Source organism: Vulpes lagopus, chromosome X, assembly GCF_018345385.1.
Source record: "Vulpes lagopus strain Blue_001 chromosome X, ASM1834538v1, whole genome shotgun sequence".
Taxonomy (NCBI): domain Eukaryota; kingdom Metazoa; phylum Chordata; class Mammalia; order Carnivora; family Canidae; genus Vulpes; species Vulpes lagopus.
In genome coordinates, this window is record NC_054848.1 from 32,399,519 (window position 1) to 32,412,311 (window position 12,793).

The window sequence follows — 12,793 nt, forward strand, 5'->3', positions numbered from 1 at the left end:
TAGGCATGTGCCCAGCTAAATACTGGAACTTCTATGAAGTAGAGAGAAGAGATAGCAAAAAATATTGGGGACAATTGGCAATGTTTACCACAATGAGATAGCCTTTGAAGTCTCACCTAAGGCTGTACTTCTTAGGTGCTAAGTTGTGATTTTTGCTTTCAATATAGAGTCTTTGGATTTGTAAATCCTGCTCTGAGGAGATAGTTTACGAATTAAGAAATAGAGATATGCTACTAACAGATGGAAAGTGGTATTTTATATGAAATAAACAGACTTCCCAATGGTACAGGTTGAGAAGATATGCCAGGCTTTCTCTAAGATGGTCACTGATGTGTACATTGAGCTACATGGATGTGCCAATATTTAAATATTTTGTTGAATAAAGGAGGAATTCCATATGATTGAAACTTAATATATTCACATACTTCATATAGAAGGAGTATGCCTAAGGATAATTATAAAATAGCACTACCAATCATAATTAAATAAGTTATGACTATTTCAAGAAAAATAAAAAACTGGGTTCTTCACAGTATAGTTGACTCTTGAACAACATGGGTTTGAACTGCATGGATCCATGTATACATGGATTTTTAAAAATAAATATATTGGGAAAATTTTTGAAGATTTTTTACAATTTGAAAAATCTCAGACAAACCACATAGCTGGGACATATAAAAAAAATTGATAAGAAGCTAAGTATATCATGAATGTATAACATATATAGAAACAGCTTATTTTATCATTTACTATCATAACATATATACAAAGCTATTATAAAAAGTTAAAATTTATTGAAACTTATGGACACCTAGAGACCATACACGGCACCATTTTCTGTTGAGAGAAATAGAAACTAACATAAAGATGCAGTCTTAAATCATAATTTCATAAAATTAACTGTAAAGTATACTTCTGTAATAGTTTCATAGCCACCTCCCTCCTGTTGCTATTGCCATGAGCTCAAGTGTAGTGAATATCCACTTAAAGCACCATGCAGTGCTAACCAGGTCCAAGTGAGCAGTTTATCTCTCCAGTAAATTGTGTAGCACAGCAAAAAGTGATCTCTTGTGGTTCTCATATATTTTTCATCACGTTTTGTATAATATCTCAAACCCTGAATAACACTGTGGGACCCATACAAAGTGCTACCAGTGATGCTGGAAGTGTTCCCAAGAAGTAGAGAAAAGCCATGACATTACAAGAAAAAGTTGAATTGGTTGATACCTACTGTTGATTGAGGTCTGCAGCTGCAGGTGCCCACCATTTCAAGATAAATGAATCCAGCATAAGGATCATTGTAAAACTAGAAAAGGAAATTCGTGAAGCCACGACTGCAGCAATGCCAAAAACCTTGTACTTTTTGCAAAATACCTTTTTATCTGGTGGTGAAAATGTAGCTTTTATGTAGATACAGGGCTGCTCTACAAAAGGCATGCCTATAGATTCTAATATTATTTGCGAAAAAGCAAAGTCATTATATGACAACTTCATGCAAAAGGAAGGTGAAGGATTTAAAGCTGGAGAATTTAATTCCAGCAAAGGATGGTTTGATAGTTTTAGAAAGAAGTCTGCCTTAAAAGAAATGTCAAGATAACAGAAAATGCACCTTCTGCTGACAAAGAGGTAGCAGATGAGTTCCCAGACACCTTTAAGAAAATCATTGAGGAGAAAGGATATCTGTTTGAACAGGTTTTTAAAGCAGATGGAACTGCTCTATTCTAAGAAAAAAAAATGCCACAAAGGATGTTTATTAGTAAGGAAGAGAAATGAGCACCAAGATTTAAGGAAGGAAGGGATAGGCTAACTACTGTTTTGTGCAAATGCAGTTAGGTTTATGATCAGGACTGTCCTTATGTATAAAGTTATTAAGACCAAAGCCAAAAGGGAAAGATAAGCACTGGCTACTAGTCTTCTAGTTGTACCACAAGAAGGCCTGGACAATGAGAACCCTTTTTCTGGATTTGTTCCATTGATCTTTGCCCTTGAAGTCAGGAAGTACCTGGCCAGTAAGAGACTGACATTTAAAGTTCTTTTGATATTGGACAATGCCCCATTACCATCCAGAATCCCATGAGTTCAACATCAATGGTGTCAAAGTGATCTACCTGCCCCCAAACACAGTGTCTCTAATTCAACCTCTAGATCAGGGGGTCACAAGGACACTTAAGGCTCATTACACACATACTCTGTGGGAAGGATTGTCAGTGCTATGAAAAAGAACCATGATAGGACATCATGGAAGTATGGAAGGATTACACCATTGAAGATGCCATCATTTTTATAGGAAAAGCCACGAAAGCCATCAAGCCCAAAATAATAAATTCCTGCTGAAGAAAACTGTGTCCAGATGTTGTGCATGACTTCAGAGGATTTATAGAGAGCCAGTCAAGGAAATTATGAAGGAGATTGTGGCTATGACAAAAAAAAAAAAAAAAAAAAAGGTAGTGTGTAAAGGGTTTCTTCTTTTTTTAAATTTTATTTATTTATTCATGAGAGACACACAGAGAGAGGCAGAGATGTAGGTAGAGGGAGAAGGAGGCTCCCTGCAGGGGACCCAATTGTGGGACTTGATCCCAGCACTCCAGGATCACGCCCTGACCCAAAGGCATACGCTCAACCGCTGAGCCACCCAAGCATCCTGAGTAAAGGGTTTCAAAGTACAGATCTTGGAAAAATTAAAGGCCTAATAGATACCACATGAGAGGAATTAACAGAAGATGACTTCATGGAGTTGAGTGCGTCCCAACCAGTACTAGTGAGGAAGAAGATGTAGAGGTAGTGGTGCCAGAAAACAAATGGATATTAGACAATCTGGCAGAAGAGTCTCAATTATTAAGACTGAGTCTGACTTCTTTTACATCATGGACCCTTCTATGTGTCAACACAAAATGAACAAACCTTTTAAATCTCTAAAAGATAGAAAGTGAGTTTTATTCAAGCCCAAGTTAGGATAGCTGCCCAAGATACATAAAGAACGTGCTTTGGGGAAGGCATACTTGGTGTAGGGTTATATACATTTTTTTTACATAAAAAGTTGCAAATTATCATGATAGAAGACATTTCAGAAAATTATAGACTTTAAACTTTTAGTATGAGCAGGTCTGTATGACTTCACTATCATGAGAACCAGGGATGTCTTACTTTTATCTTTATGTTTGGAATGTTCTTTTTAGGTCATTTGTCAAAAAAGTAGATGTACAATGTGTGCTTGGGGTAGAAAAGGAGCCCATGCTTTGAAGTTTTGCCAAGTCATTCTGACCTTGGTAAATGTTTAAGTATAGCTTTCCTAAGAGCCCATGAGCAGGGCCCACAAATAATAAAAAGTTGAAATTTTCCTTTATTTTATCATATGATACAGGCACTGATTTTTTTTAACAAACCCATAATGTTAAGAATCAGTTTTATATAGCTCTTGTGTAATTGGGCTAGAAGTATGAAACTCTTAAGAACCAGTCTTCCTGGAATATATTTATGACTGGACCAGTATTGTAAGATGTCTTCTTAATATTTATAAAGGGAGGGGTGCCTGGATGGCTCAGTTGGTTAAGCATCCAACTCTTGATTTTAGATCAGGTCATGATCTCAGGATCCTGGGTTTGAGCCACATGTCAGGCTCTATGCTCAGCACACACTCAACTCGGGATTCTTTCTAGCCCTTTCCTTCTGCCCCTCCTCCCATTCACACACTCTCTCTTTAAAATAAATAAAATCTTTAAAAATATATAAAGGGGGCCTACAAATTTTTGTTTTTTTCTTTTAACACAGCAAATATAAAAGAAACTTGAGCAAGCATTTCATCACCTCCATATCTACTGGTATGAACTCGGAAATTTTATTTCTCCAGTCAGAAGGGGAAAACATAGCCAGTGACCTTTAGTTGACTGCCTAAGAGCAGTCTAAAGAACATTGTTCTTTAGAGCTGTTTCTCATATAACTGCCCATGTACCTGAAATAGTCTCTTGGCAATAATCACTCATCCAGAGCAAAACACTCTTTCTGATACTCTTTTTAAGACAGCCAAGTTTTCATATTTGAAAGGGATCAGTTTGCCTTTCCAGTTAAAAATACAAAGTTTTAAAAGCACATTTAGGGGTACCATGGTATTATTTAACAAAGAGTTCTCAGTTTTAAACATATATAGTTAAATATTTATGGATAAAAAAATAACAATGTCTTATAGTTTCTTCAAAATAATAAGAGAGGAAGGGGAGAAATATTGCCATAAATTAATAATTGTTGAAGGTAAAAGATAGGAACAAAGGAGTGTATGGTAATATTCTATTTTTATACACAATTGAAATTGACCATAATCAAGAGATACCCCCCACAGTACATATAGGTTGAACAAAATATTATTTCATACAAGTATAGGATCATCACAAAGTATTGCAAAAACAACTTTGTTTATATTTATTATTAATTTTACTATATGGTACTGTTTAAAGGTAATAAATCTTATTTATAATAAGCAAATTAACTTGGGATGCCTGAGTGATTCTCTGGTTGAGCATCTGCCTTTGGCTCAGTTCATGATCCCACCGTCCTGGGATCGACTTCTGCATCAGACACCACTCCCGTCAGGGAGCCTGCTTCTCCCTCTGCCTGTGTCTCTGCCTCTCTCTCTCTCTCTCTCTCTGTCTCTCATGAATAAATAAATATTAAAAAAATAACTTGAGAATAAAACCTAGTTAGTTCTCCCTCACATTTATACATCTTGTAAGAAATGAGTTTCTGATACTTATACCATTTTTTTATAATATATTTTAGAACTTTCCCTGGTAACTTTTTTCAATATTTATATACCATCATAGTTGGATAACTTAACCTTGAAAAAATATTTTTCCACTCCTGACAAAAACAACAATGCATAAATCTTTCATTGCACATAAAAACTATCTTAGAGACTTGAAGAAAATGGGAGAGTGTGTAGTTTTGTTTTATGTATAAGAAACATATGGCTATGCTTTTTTTGGGAATTGTTGATTGACAATATGAAAAGTGATTTAAATTTAACTTTCAAAATTAACTTTACTCAAAACAATTCCCTTTGGCAACTAAGATTTCAAAAGCAGATGAGAGTAATGACTACTTAAAAATGCAACTTTACAAGTTATTACCTGAAATACAAATGTAATGTGTAGATCATGGCCAGTTAAACCATTTCCCAGTTTTACAAAGCAACAATTTTATTCAGCACCATTAACTAAAAAGGTTACCACTGAATATGGAAACATGATTTGAAACTTGTTTCCTCAGGCAGAGTCTTGAAAGTCTATTTTGTTTCTAAACTATAAACACAATTAAGGGATTCAACTGATAAGATAAGAACCATGACTTCAGACCCTAAGCAGCTTTTCTCCCATGTAAAGATGTATTCTCTCCTCAGAGACAATATAGCTCAGGACCCTTAATCACCATCACCACCATTTTCTCCCTCCCTTCATCTCCCCCAACTGACATGGTCATGTGACATTTTCCTGCACAATCCCACACCAGAAGTTAGAATTCTATGATGCAATTTGATGGTGATAATTAAAGAGAGTTGGGGCAGTTATTACTAAGTGTTTGGTATATGATCCAATAATGTGACTCATTTCCAGCATGCCCACAGACTTATATCTACTTTTCACACATGCCCTTAATTATCTCATTCTCTACATACTGTTCATAGCCTTTTATCACATTTGCAAAAAAGTACATATTATTGGTTACTTTCATCAGGACACAGCAATGTAACATATGAAATACTATTTTTTTTAACATATGAAATACTACACACTAGCAAACCAGTATTCCAAATGATATTAATGGTACCAAAATGGTGTTTTAAAGTCTCTCTTTATTAACTTTAAAAGCCCAATCATGCCTGAAACCTCCCTTACTTGTCTTAGTAATCTTCCACCTATGAATTCATCTATACTTTATTAAAGTCATGAATATCCTGAAGCCATACACTCTCCTGGGAAATATGTCCTTCACATTTACTGTCTACTATATAGAGTATACATTGCTGCCTTTAATTTGAACTAAACTATCTTTTGCAAGCTCTGCAGGGTGACTCTTCATTCCAGAATTTGAAAAACAAACAAGCCTAAATTAATTTTCTCTCTATACATCCAGATTTTATAAACTTTAATCTTGTACTCATGTTAGGATCTGTCTTTGAAAACTGAAGAGTGTTCTTACTTAGAAAGCTTACCCAATCAAAAAAATAAAAAAATAAAAAGCAGCTTACCCAGTACAGTTCTCCAGCCCCTCAATTATACAAATTGCTGTTACTGAAGATGTTTCCAGTACTGCTAATGTCCTACTTGAAGTCTGTGATCAAAACTGAACAAGGAAATGTATGTGGAAAAAAATCAGTGTGTACAGATTCACTCTGTAGCCAGCTGTAGCCCCAGGTGGGTGCTTTTTCTGTCTGCCACAAAGACATCCCCAAGTGTTGTAACCACCTTGACCTGTCAGGGCAGTGCAACCCTCTGGGGACTCAGGGAAAAGAAGAAATATAAATCACTGTAGATTTCTATTGGGTACTGTGACATGTGGAAGCTTACATTTTGAGAGAGATACTGCCTTGCCCAGACCAAGTCCAGAGCATATGATTTCATTCATTAGACAATTGGTTTGTTTACTTGTTAAATCATTCATCTTTTAAGATCTAATATTTATTGAGCTGCTACTGTGTGTCGTTCCCTGATCTGGGTGTTGTTGAAACAATGGTGACCTTGCCTTCATGGCATTTATGGTATAGGTAGTTGTATGTCTTTCTCTTTTTTTTTTATAATTTTTTTTTAATTTTTATTTATTTATGATAGTCACAGAGAGAGAGAGAGAGAGGCAGAGACACAGGCAGAGGGAGAAGCAGGCTCCATGCACGGGGAGCCCGACGGTGGGATTCGATCCCGGGTCTCCAGGATCGCGCCCTGGGCCAAAGGCAGGCGCCAAACCGCTGCGCCACCCAGGGATCCCTGTCTTTCTCTTTTTGAAAGAAAATTTAATTGGCTAGCACTCGTGTATTTAGAGCACTGTGTGTTAGAGGGCTGTTAAAAATGCATAGCCTAATAATGAGGATAAGGAAGAGAGGGAGCAAAGTTACTTAGCATTAGTAACAGAGATATCCAGGTATTGTTAAACTTCACGTCCAAAAAAGTTTTAGGTGTAAGAACATTCATGAGGACCCATAGTCGCTTTTCTTTGAGTCCATACTCCTAATTTTATTGTGTTTAAGGACTCTTTTTAAAAGCAAAATAAGATTCATATCCATTCCCCACCCCCACCCCCCATAGAATAATGTTTGTCATACTTATAAAAGAAGGCCCAAAATAAGGAAAATTCCTGGTAATGAATAAGGTTTTGTCTTAGGGTTCCCTCAAGCATATCCTTGAAACAAAGATTGGACTGCAAGTAATTTATTTTGGAGGTGACACCAAGAAACACAATAGGGAAATGAGGAAGTGAGACAGGGAAGGGAAAGAATCTAATAGATTAAGTTCACAGGCAGGTTGCTGCTATAGGCAACTGAAGCTCAATACCAATGGGTAGTCTCAGAGAGACTATGAACTATGTACCTCAGAATTATCCCCTCCATGAAAAAAGAACCTGGAATATTTATGTACCAACTACTGTTCCTCCTTGTATGAGGGCAGTTCCTATGGGCATTAACTCTCCAGCCCTTCTGACCTGTCATCCATGAACTGAGCTCACTCCTGCAGACAGAGAAAACTCTAAGGCAGAAAGCATAGGAACTATCTTCAGATAACCCCAGGGTAGGCCTGGGTATATTGGTATTTGCCAGCAACACATTTTAAAATAAATTTTTATTTTCTTAATCACAAGAGTATTCATATACTTATGAGAACAGCAGTCCATTGTGAGCCATTCTTCAGTCTTCAGACAACCCTCTACCAAGGTCTACGACCCAAAATTAGGACTATTGTTCTATATAATTCGAGAAACAAATGTTATAAGAAAATGGAAATATTTCTCTTCTTAAAACATAATAGAGAAAAAAATCACATTGCACACTTAATTCTTTAGAGGATAATCCTATTCCTTCAAGCATTTTTGCAACTAAACTCTGCCTTAGAGGATGTAAAATAAGATGTGGTACCTTTATGTAGGGCAGCTCCTACCACCAAGATTTTTGCTATTCAATTTTATCCTATAGTGGTTCTTCCACATTCCCCTTTGGGTCAAACTGACCATTTGATAAGTAGTAAGAGGTCACTGGAGTCATTGCTAGTCTAGAACTTTCCACAAAAAAGTCACAGCCTCTGGCCACATGTGACTGAGAAATCATTATGGTCCTTCTAGAATAAAAAATACAACTGGGTTATTGGATATTTGAACCACATGTGCTCAATCATAAAATAACTGTCAGGAGAGTATTAAGGACCATGGCACTTTGAGCTCATTTCTGTAAGAATTGAGCTTGAGTCTATTGGAGGCTAGAAAATACTGAAAGCAGGCCATATTTTTTTTCTTTTTGCCATACCACCCCTACTTCTCACTCCTAGACTAAAAAATGGCAGTGGTACTTCTGAGTCACATTTAAAGTGTTGGTTTAGTTAATCCACGTGGTGGGTATATCCATTAGGCAATTATTTGAGACCTATTATGTGCACCAAACAGTTTAAAGGGGGAAGAGTGAAGAAAATATTGTCAAGACCTCACAAAATTACATTCTTATTGAAAATAAGCATACACAAATAGCAATGGTTATTAGCTGAATTGACCAAGGAACAACAGGTTGGGAATGGGGGAGCTAAATAACTTTCTAGAAAACTACTTTTAGTTCTACAAGGAAAGGCAATCCAAATCTCTTCTCTATCTTGACAATGAAATATTGATCTTTCCAAATGAAGGATAGAAGACCATGTCTACATATGGAAATGCCACCTATAAAACAGAAGCACAGTATCAAAATCAAGAGTAATAAAAAAGTGTGATGCTGGTTAGACAGCACATGAGAGGAGAGCCTGCCCAACGTAATCTCCCTTGTCCTATCCATGGCTAGAGGCTTGGCAGCCCACTGAGGAAAAGTACTGTTTATTCTCAAACAATAGTCTTTCATAATTTTTAAAACTTTAAACTCGTCTTCTAATAGAAACTGAGCAAGCAGAGACTATTTCGTTTAGCTGAATAGGAGAAAACTGGCCTTGCCAAAGGTTAGGACAGTCCCAAGAAAGCTGAGCTGGAGGTAGGTGGTGTTAGTGTGCTACTATGGAATCACAACAGCTTTTTCCTGCTTCTGGCTGTAATTCTCTGTTCTCACATTACTTAAACTGGGAGAGGCCTCAAGAAAGTACATAGCCCAGGGTCCTGTTTATACTCCATTTACTAAAGATGACTGAGGTTACTATGGGGTACAGTTGAGAGTCAGATCTGACTTTAATCTAGTTTTCAGATCATCTTGGGCAAATAATTTATAATCTGTATTTCAGTTTTCTCATGCTGGAAAATTATAAAGAAGCAATTCCTACTTCACAGAATTGTGAGGTTTAGTGAGAATGCAGGAAAAAAGTTAGTCTGGACTCATCACATCTTTCATTTATTATCTGGTCACAGCACTGGGACTGGCTCCCTGGTCACCTCTATCACTGGCACTAGTCCCTGTGGAAACTCAGAGCTTAAAGCACTATAATTCATTCCTGAGGAAGTTTATCTAACACATGTATTCTCTGTAAGGCACATCACAGCCTTCTTGAACTTAGGAACATTGGCAGTTCTTCAGCACTACACTTGGGGACAACTTTAAGTGGCTAAATCACCAAAAAAGAACAAAAGGGGGCAAAAAACTTGGTTTAGAATAGACCATGAAAAGACTTCTTTACAGTATGAAAGCTGAATCAAGAAGGCAGAAGGGGGGATGCCTGGGTGGCTCAGTAGTTGAGCATCTGCCTTTGGCCCAGGGCGTGATCCTGGAGTACCAGGATCAAGTCCCACATCGGGCTCCCTGTATGGGGCCTGCTTCTCTCTCTGCCTGTGTCTCTGCCTCTCTCTCTCTCTCTGTGTCTCTCATGAATAAATAAATAAAATCTAAAAAAAAGAAGGCAGAGGGGGGTTCTGGTTCAAGATGGAGACATAGGAAGACTGAATTCACCTTTCCACAGACACATCAAATTACACCTATTAATAGAACAATTCCTCCTGAAGAAGAATAGAGGGCTGACTACAAAACTACTGAACAGCCAAAGACAGAGAGAATGGTAAGAGAATAGCAAGAGAAATGAAAAAATGGTAACAAAGGTCACCTCCATCCCCAAAACTGTGAATGGCAGTGGGGATAGAACTGAGGGACCAGGAACAGATCCCTCTGTCCTTGGGCACAGGAAAAAACCTTCAGCTTAAAGGGGCAACTAGCACATAAAAGAGACAACACTAAAACTCTGCCAAGTAGTAGAGGAGCTATGGGAAAGCTCTTCAGGTTAGAGGGAATAGAGAACCACACAGTTTACATTCCATCTCACCATAAATGCCTAGACCAGAGCAGAATTCAGACAGCATCAAGGATCAGGCCAGTCATTTCAGAGAACTTGCTAACTTCAGGGTCCACAAGCTGGGAGTCCACAAGCCTACACCCACTCTAGATCTGCTGGGACACAGAAAAAAAGCCTCAGTTTAAAAGGGCCGAAGAAGTACAGGGAAGTTCTCTCCTTCTCCCCCTTAAAAGCTCAAACCAGAGGAGGGTCTGGCTCACAGTGAGCCTGTGACCTCAGCGAGCCCAGGCTTCACAAGCCCATACAAATTCCCCTGCAGTGCTAGGACACAGAAAATAAGCTGTGATTTGTGTGTGTGTTAATTTTTACTTTTTAATTTCATTTTCTTTTAAAATTTTGACTTCTTTTGTTTTTTTTTTTTTCATTTTGTTGGGAGAAGAAGGAAGAGGAGGAGGAGGTGGAGGAGGAGGAGAATGATGTAGAAAATTTGAAGAAAAGAGTTAAAAATAGATCTGCCCTACGACCCAGCAATTGCACTGCTGGGGATTTACCCCAAAGATACAGATGCAATGAAACGCCGGGACACCTGCACCCCGAAGTTTATAGCAGCAATGTCCACAATAGCCAAACTGTGGAAGGAGCCTCAGTGCCCATCGAAAGATGAATGGATAAAGATGTGGTCTATGTATACAATGGAATATTCCTCAGCCATTAGAAATGACAAATACCCACCATTTGCTTTGACGTGGATGGAACTGGAGGGTATTATGCTGAGTGAAATAAGTCAATCAGAGAAGGACAAACATTATATGGTCTCATTCATTTGGGGAATATAAAAAATAGTGAAAGGGAATAATGGGGAAAGGAGAAAAAATGAGTGGGAAATATCAGAAAGGGAGACAGAACATGAGAGACTCCTAACTCTGGGAAACGAACAAGGGGTGGTGGAAAGGGAGGTGGGTGGGGGGTGGGGGTGACTGGGTGATGGGCACTGAGGGGGGCACTTGATGGGATGAGCACTGGGTGTTATGCTATATGTTGGCAAATTGAACTCCAATTAAAAAAAAAAAAGAAAATTTGAAGAAATAACAACTGAAAACTTCCCTAATCTAGGGAAGGAAATAGCTATCTAAGTAAAAGAAGCAGAGAGAGCTCCCAACAAGATCAACATGAGGAGAGGCAGCCTGGGTGGCTCAGCGGTTTAGTGCCACCTCCAGCCCAAGGCATGATCCTGGAGACCTGGGATCAAGTCCCATGTCTGGCTCCCTGCATGGAGTCTGCTCCTCCCTCTGCCTCTCTGTCTCTCTCTCTGTCTCTCATGAATAAATAAAATCTTAAAAACAAGATTAACATGAGGAGGTACATGTCATGGCACATAAAATGTCAAATATTAAACAGGAAAAGATAATCTCAAAAGCACCAACAGAGAAACAAAAAGTTGCCAACAAGGGAAAACCTATAACACTATCAGCAGAAATTTGTAGGCCAGAAGATAGTGGTGTGATATACGCAAAGTGCTGAAAGGGAAAATATCCAGCCAGTAATACTCTATCCAGCAAGGCTACCATGCAGAATAGAAGAAGAGATAAAGAGTTTCCAAGATAAATAAAAACTAAAGGAGTTCATGACCATTAAATCAGCCCTAAAGAAATGTTAAACGGGACTCTTTGAGTGGAAAGGAAGACCATAAATGAGTATGAAAAGTAAAAAACACAAAAGCAGTAAAAATAAATATTTCTGTAAAAATCAGTCAAGGGATTCATAAAATGCAAGAATGCAAAATATGACACCATATACCTAAGATGTGGTGGGGTGAGGAGTAAAGAATGGGTTTAAACTTAAGAAACCATCAACTTAATATAGACTGCTATATGTGGAAGATGTCATATACAAATCTAATGGCAACCACAAATCAAAAACCAGTAATAGATATTCAAATAAAGAGAAAGGAATCCAAGTATATCACTAAGTAAAGGCAACAAACTATGAAAGAGAGCAAAAGAAAGGATCAGAGAAAATCTAAAGAAAGAACCATAAAACTAGTTTAAAGATGGCAACAAATACATAAATATAAATAATTATTTTGAATGTAAATGGACTAAATGTTTCAGTCAAAGACATAGGGTGACAGAGAAGATAAAAAAAATAAGACCCACTTATATGCTGCCTTCAAGAGACTCATTTAAGACCAAAAGACCCTGGAGATTGAAAGTGAGGGGATGGGGGACACCTAGGTGGCTCAGTTGGTTGAGCAACTGACTTGTGGTTTTGGCTCAGGTCATGATCTCAGGGTTGTAGGATCAGGTCCTGTATTAGGCTCCATGTTCAGCAGGGAGTCTGCTTGATATTCT

General features: G+C 37.8%; 1 non-coding gene across 1 annotated transcript; it reads left to right on the forward strand.

Annotated features, from left to right (window-relative positions):
* The first annotated feature begins 6,371 nt into the window (after positions 1-6,371).
* LOC121483722 lies at positions 6,372-6,496 on the forward strand. The gene has a single exon (XR_005985831.1). It is a non-coding gene; the product is annotated as a small nucleolar RNA SNORA77 (small nucleolar RNA).
* Positions 6,497-12,793: the final 6,297 nt, after the last annotated feature.